This window comes from Chiloscyllium plagiosum, chromosome 5, assembly GCF_004010195.1.
Source record: "Chiloscyllium plagiosum isolate BGI_BamShark_2017 chromosome 5, ASM401019v2, whole genome shotgun sequence".
Lineage (NCBI taxonomy): Eukaryota > Metazoa > Chordata > Chondrichthyes > Orectolobiformes > Hemiscylliidae > Chiloscyllium > Chiloscyllium plagiosum.
In genome coordinates this window covers 54,815,069-54,821,510 of record NC_057714.1, presented here as the reverse complement: position 1 = coordinate 54,821,510, position 6,442 = coordinate 54,815,069, and the positions used below count along the sequence as shown (strand labels likewise).

Sequence of the window (6,442 nt, the reverse complement as noted above, 5' to 3'; positions counted from 1 at the left end):
GGAGCAGACAGGTGGGAAGGAAGATGGATAGACAAGACAGGTCATGAGGGCGGTGCCAAGCTAGAAGGTTGGAACTGGGATAAGGTGGGGGGAGGGGAATTAAGGAAACTGGTGAAGTCCATATTGATGCCGTGGGGCTGGCGGATCCCAAGGCGGAAGATGAGGCGTTCTTCCTCCAGGCATCGGGTGATTCGGGTGTGGTGATGAAAGAGACCCAGGACCTGCATGTCCTTGGTGGAGTGGGAGGGGGAGCTGAAGTGTTCAACCACTGGGCGGTGGCGTTGGTTTGTGCGGGTTTCTCGAAGGTGTTCTCTGAAGCGGTCTGCAAGTAGGCTGTCTGTCTCCCCAACGTAGAGGAGACTGCATCGGGAGCAACGGATACAGTAAATGACATGTGTGGAAGTGCAGGTGAAACTTTGATGGATGTGGAAGGCTCCTTTGGGGCCTTGGACGGAGGTGCAGGGGGAGATGTAGGCACTGGATTGGTGGGAGGCGTGAACCTGACAAGAGAGTCGAGGAGGGAATGGTCCTTACGGAAAACAGATGGGGTGGGGAGAGACATATATCTCTGGTGGTGAGGTCCATTTGTACGTGGGGGAAATAACGAAGGATAATGCGATGTGTCTGGATGTTCGTGGGGTGGAAGGTGAAGACAAGGGGGTTTTGTCCTTGTTGCGGTTGGAGGAGTGAAGTTCGAGGCCGGAGCTGCAGGAAGTGAATGAGATGTGCTGGAGGGCTTCATCGACCATGTGAGGGGGGGGAATTACGATCTTTAAAGAAGGAGATCATCTGGTGTGTTCTATGATGGAACTGGTCTTCCTGGCAGCAGATGCGGTGGAGGCGGAGGAAATGGGAATAATGGATAGCATTTTTACAGGAAGCAGGGTGGGAGGAGGTATAGTCCAGCTAGCTGAGGGAGACGGTGGGCTTGTAGAAAATGTCCGTGTTGAGTCGGTCACCGGTGATGGAGATGGTGAGGTCCAGGAAGGGGAGGGAGGTGTTCAGAATGGTCTAGATAAACTTAAGGTCAAGGTATAATGTGTTTGTGAAGTTGATGAACTGTTCAACCTCCTTGTAGGAGCACGAGGTGGCGCCATCTTTCACCTTGGGGCCCTCCAACCCCATGGCATCAATGTGGACTGCACCTTTTTCCTCATTTCCCCTCTCTCCACATTATCCCAGTTCCAAACTTTCAATCCCCACCACGCTCATGACATGTCTTACCTGTCCATCTTCCTTCCCATCTATCCGTTCCAGCTTCCTCTCCAACCTATCACCATTACCCTCACCTCCATCCACCTATCGCACTCTCAGCTTCCTTTCCCCCAGCCCCACATCCCTCCTATTTATCTCCCCACTGCCTTGGCCCATAAGCCTCATTCCTGATGAAGAGCCCTTGCCTGAAACGTCAATTCTTTTGCTCCTCGGACCTGACCTGGTGTGCTTTTCCAGCAGCACACTCTTGACTCTATAGTGCTGCAGCCAGTAAGCATTGTTAGCAAGATGAAACTGTAAATCCCAAACATTTTTACTATCAGACTGAAAATGAGCACTGATAAATGTTTGCCCATTTCACTGTTTGGTGTTAAATGATGTCCAAGGGGATACATTAGCCACGGAGACTGGTGTGACAAAAAGACATGGTGAAATGAAGCAGTCTATTCTGTGAGCAATCCATTCAATCTCACTTCCACTTCTTTGACCCCACGTTAGTTAAAAATGACAAACTTTTCAATCCTTTGTAACAACAGTATTTAAACTCTTGTATCATGCCCAATACTTTATATATAATTGATATATTTAAACCAACAGTTAAAAGATTTGACTTATGCATTTAGATTGAAGTCAACAGGACTAAAGTACGGAAGCAAAAATAGAAATTACTGGGGAAACTCAACAGATCTGGCAGTATCCATGAAGATAAAGCACAACTGAAGAAGGGTCACTGGACTTGAAACATTAACTCTGATTTCGCTCCACAGATGCTGCCAGACCTGTTGATGTTTCCAGCAATTTCTGTTTCATTTCAGATTTCTAGCATCCGCTGTCTCTTTGTTTTATTTTTGGACTAAAGTACTGCCAGTCCATGTGATCCTACATGAGCTCAGATTGAAAGAACTGATATATATGACAGCAACCACATCAATCTTTATTTTCCCATTTTCCGCCAAAACCCTTTTATTTGTGAGATTCATTGTGCATGAGTGGTCCTTCATGGCCCATGTTGAATTTTCTCATACAATGCTTTGCACTTCAGCTCAGTATTAATGCAACCATCCTCTATGGCACCCAGCTCATGAACCATGCAGCATGAAGGGTGCAAGTGCTTGTCACTGCCAGGACTTTGCATCATTCACTCTAACTGCTACAAACCAGAACTGTCCTTCACAGTCTTGCCATTGAGGAAATGACAACTTAGCTCCTCAATTTTCCCACAGGTGCCTTGAGGTGGTCAAAGGAAGTGCAGTGTTTATTCATGTTGATTGAGAAAGAAGGCCAGACCATCAAATACAACAGCCTGTACTGTGACAGCAGGATGGAAAGTTGCAAAGAAATGCCCAAGTGCAGGAAGTAAATGAAAATTTTCTGCAATCCACAAGAGTAAGTCCAAGTATTTTCTCTCTACTATCTAACCCTCACTACTCACTCTAATTCTGAGATCACACACGGCTCTCATTAAGCTTCATGGATTGCAACTCTCACTATGACATGCAGCATATCCACCACATACCCTACCTGTGCTTTCCACTGACTCATAAAATCATAGAATCCGTAAGTTTGGGACCAGGTTATTTGGCCCATGGAGTACACACTGACCTTCTGAAAAGCATCACAACCTGACCCCCCCCCACCTCTGTAACCCTGCATTTCCCATGACTAACCCTGGACACCATGGCCAATTTAGTATGGTGAATCCATCTAACCTGCATATTGTTGTTCAGTTGGAGGAAACCAAAGGAAACCCACACAGACACGAAGAGAACTGAGAACATGCAAACTCCCCACAGACAATCGCCTGAGGTTGGAATCGAATCTGGAATCCTGGCACTGTGAGGCAGTAGTGCTTACCACTGAGCCACTATGCTGCCCCCTTACCAGGGTGTGGCATTGGACTCATTGGGGACAATTCATGACCTCTCCTTCCTCTAACACCTTTCCCATCTGCTTACATTTGACTCAATCTCCCTCTTCATTTCACTGCAAGAAAAAAATATCTTATACCTAGACGGAGAGGACACAGCTGGCAAAAGGGTCATGAAAGATAGACTTTTCATCTCCTATGAAGATAAAATGCTGAAGTTGGCTGTTGAATAGAGTGGTTGCAAATGTGAGGTGCAGAGCCCTCTATGAGCAACTAACCAAATAAATTCATTGTGTTGCACATCTCCTCCATTAATGTCAGTGTTAACACATTCTTGACCTGATTAAACTTTTAGCCTTTTTCACATAACTAATTCCTTTTCTTCTTTTACGCAGGCAGTGGTGAGACCCAATGAACCACCACCAGAAAAAAAGGCTGTTAGCTCTGCCTTCACATTTAAGGAGGAAGTCACCCAACATTCAGAGTATTTTGCTCCCTCTCCACCAGCTCAGAGGCTTTCAACTCATGGGTTCCCTTTATAGACTAGACTTGAGCACACAATCTGGTAAGCACCTTACTGACATATCTCCACTATGGCAAAGGGACAAACATGCAGGTTGATGACACTCTGTGGACTCAGCAATCAGGCATCTGCCCAGCCTGAAGCAGAAAATGGTCCCATAGTATCAGCCATTAAAGACATTGACAAAATGCAGAAAGGCTCAGGAACATCAGATAGGTTTCAGAGGCTGTTGTAATCTGGTTTGAAGCATGAAGGAGCCCATCATTATTCAAACTGTGCTGTCCATGGATAGGATGGCTACTCCCATAAAGAGCCAGATCAAGCACCATTTCAGCGTCTTCCATTTTTGTGCATAGATCTACACTCCATCTTTGAAGCTATAGGCACTCACCATCAATGGCAAGGTGAGAGGGGAATAGAGCACCTCAACTTTACTCCAGTGGTACAGGTTCCCACTGAGGACTCTGTGTCTCAGTGGCCCTGTTCCTCTAGGCCCAAATGTCCCTAGGGATGACCAGGCAGGTTTCCAGGACAACACACCTACAAAACAGGCTCAGTCCGATCCCAGCTGTGGCCGTAAGGACTGCACATCGATGTAGTTGGGGAAAAGGGAGAAATAAGTTGATTTAGGTCACATTGGAGACACAGGTGACACTTTATTGTCAAAAATACTGCATGTTGTGAATATATTTTCACTTACATTTTCAAAATGTCTGCTCTCATCTCTTTGCTGTTGTCAGGCAATAGAAGGTCCGACTGAACATGGGACTGGGATATCATAGCAATTACAGAAACATGGCTCAGGGATGGACAGGACTGGCAGCTTAATGTTCCAGGATACAAAAGCTATAGGAAGGATAGAAAGGGAGGCAAGAGAGGAGGGGGAGTGGCATTTTTGATAAGGGAAAGCATTACATCTGTGCTGAGGGAGGATATTCCTGAAAATACATCCAAGGAAGTTATTTGGGTGGAACTGAGAAATAAGAAAGGGATGATAATGTTACCGGGATTGTATTGTAGACCCCCTAATAGTCAGAGGGAAATTGAGGAACAAACTTGTAAGGAGATCTCAGCTAACTGTAAGAATATTAGGGTGGTTATAGTAGGGGATTTTAACTTTCCGAACATAGACTGGGACTGCCATAGTGTTAAGGGTTTAGATGGAGAGGAATTTGTTAAGTGTGCTCAAGAAAGGTTTTTGATTCAGAATGTGGATGTACCTACTAGAGAAGTTGCAAAACTTGACCTACTTTTAGGAAATAAGGCAGGGCAGGTGACTGAGGTGTCAGTGGGGAAGCACTTTGGGGCCAGCGACAATAATTCTATTAGATTTAAAATAGTGATGGAAAAGCATAGACCAGATCTAAAAGTTGAAGTTCTAAATTGGAGAAAGGCCAATTTTCATGGTATTGGGCAAGAACTTGCAAAAGCTGATTGGGGACAGATGTTTGCAGGTAAAGGAACACTGGAAAATGGGAAGCATTCAGCAATGAGATGACGAGAATCCAGGGAATGTATATTCCTGTTTGATGAAAGGAAAGGCTGGTAGGTATACGGAAAGCTGGATGACTAAAGAAATTGAGGGTTTGGTAAAGAAAAACAAGGAAGGATATGTAAGGTATAGACAGGATAGATTGAGTGAATTCTTAAAAGAGTATAAAGGCAGTAAGAGTATACGTAAGGGGGAAATCAGGAGGGCAAAAAGGGGACATGAGATAGTTTTGGCAAATAGAGTTAAGGAGAATCCAAAGGGTTTTTACAAATACATTAAGGACAAAAGGGTAACTAGGGAGAAAATAGGGCCCCTCAAAGATCAGCAAGGCGGCCTTTGTGTGGAGCTACACAAAATGGGGGAGATACTAAATGAGCAGTTTGAATCAGTATTTACTGTGGAAAAGGATTTGGAAGATATAGACTGTAGGGAAATAGATGGTGACACCTTGCAAAATGTCCATATTACAGAGGAGGAAGTGCTGAATACTGTGAAATGCATAAAGGTGGAGAAATCCCCAGGACCTGATCAGGTGTACCCGAGAACTCTGTGAGAAGCGAAAGAAGTGATTGCTGGGCCTTTTGCTGAGATATTTGTATCATCGATAGTCACAGGTGTGGTAACGGAAGACTGGAGGTTGGCTAACATTGTGCCACTGTTTAAGAAGGGTTGTAAGGACAAACCAGGAAACTATAGACCAGTGAGCCTGATGTCAGTGGTGGGCAAGTTGTTGGAGGGAATCCTGAGCGACAGGATGTACATGTGTTTGGAAAGGCAAGGACTGATTAGGGATAGTCAACACTGCTTTGTGCGTGGGAAATCATGTCTCACAAACTTGATTGAGTTCTTTAAAGAAACAACAAAGAAGATTGGTGAGGGTAGAGCGGTAGATGTGATCTATATGGACTTCAGTAAGGCGTTCGACAAGGTTCCCCATGGGAGACTGATTAGCAAGGTTAGTTCTCATGGAATAAAGGGAGAACTAGCCATTTGGATACAGATCTGGCTCAAAGATAGAAGACAGAGGGTGGTTATGGAGGGTTGTTTTTTAGGCTGGATGCCTGTGACCAGTGGAGTGCCACAAGGATCGGTGCTCGGTCCACTATGTTTTGTCATTTACATAAGTAATTTGGACGTGAGCATAAGAGGTACAGTTAGTAAGTTTGCAGATGACACCAAAATTGGAGGTGTCATGGACAGCGAAGAAGGTTACCTCAGATTACAACAGGATCTTGACCAGATGGGCCAATGGGCTGAGAAGTGGCAGATGGAGTTTAATTCAGATAAATGCGAGGTGCTGCATTTTGGGAAAGCAAATCTTAGCAGGACTTATACACTTAATGGT

The 6,442-nt window shown here is 45.0% G+C and overlaps 1 long non-coding RNA gene across 1 annotated transcript in view; it reads left to right on the top strand.

Annotated features, from left to right (window-relative positions):
• The first annotated feature begins 2,466 nt into the window (after positions 1-2,466).
• Positions 2,467-6,442, top strand: part of LOC122550292 — a 9,971-nt gene continuing 5,995 nt past the window's right edge. The window contains exons 1-2 of the long non-coding RNA XR_006311797.1: positions 2,467-2,601; positions 3,478-3,647. This is a non-coding gene — a long non-coding RNA (uncharacterized LOC122550292). The remainder of the gene's footprint in view (positions 2,602-3,477; positions 3,648-6,442) is intronic.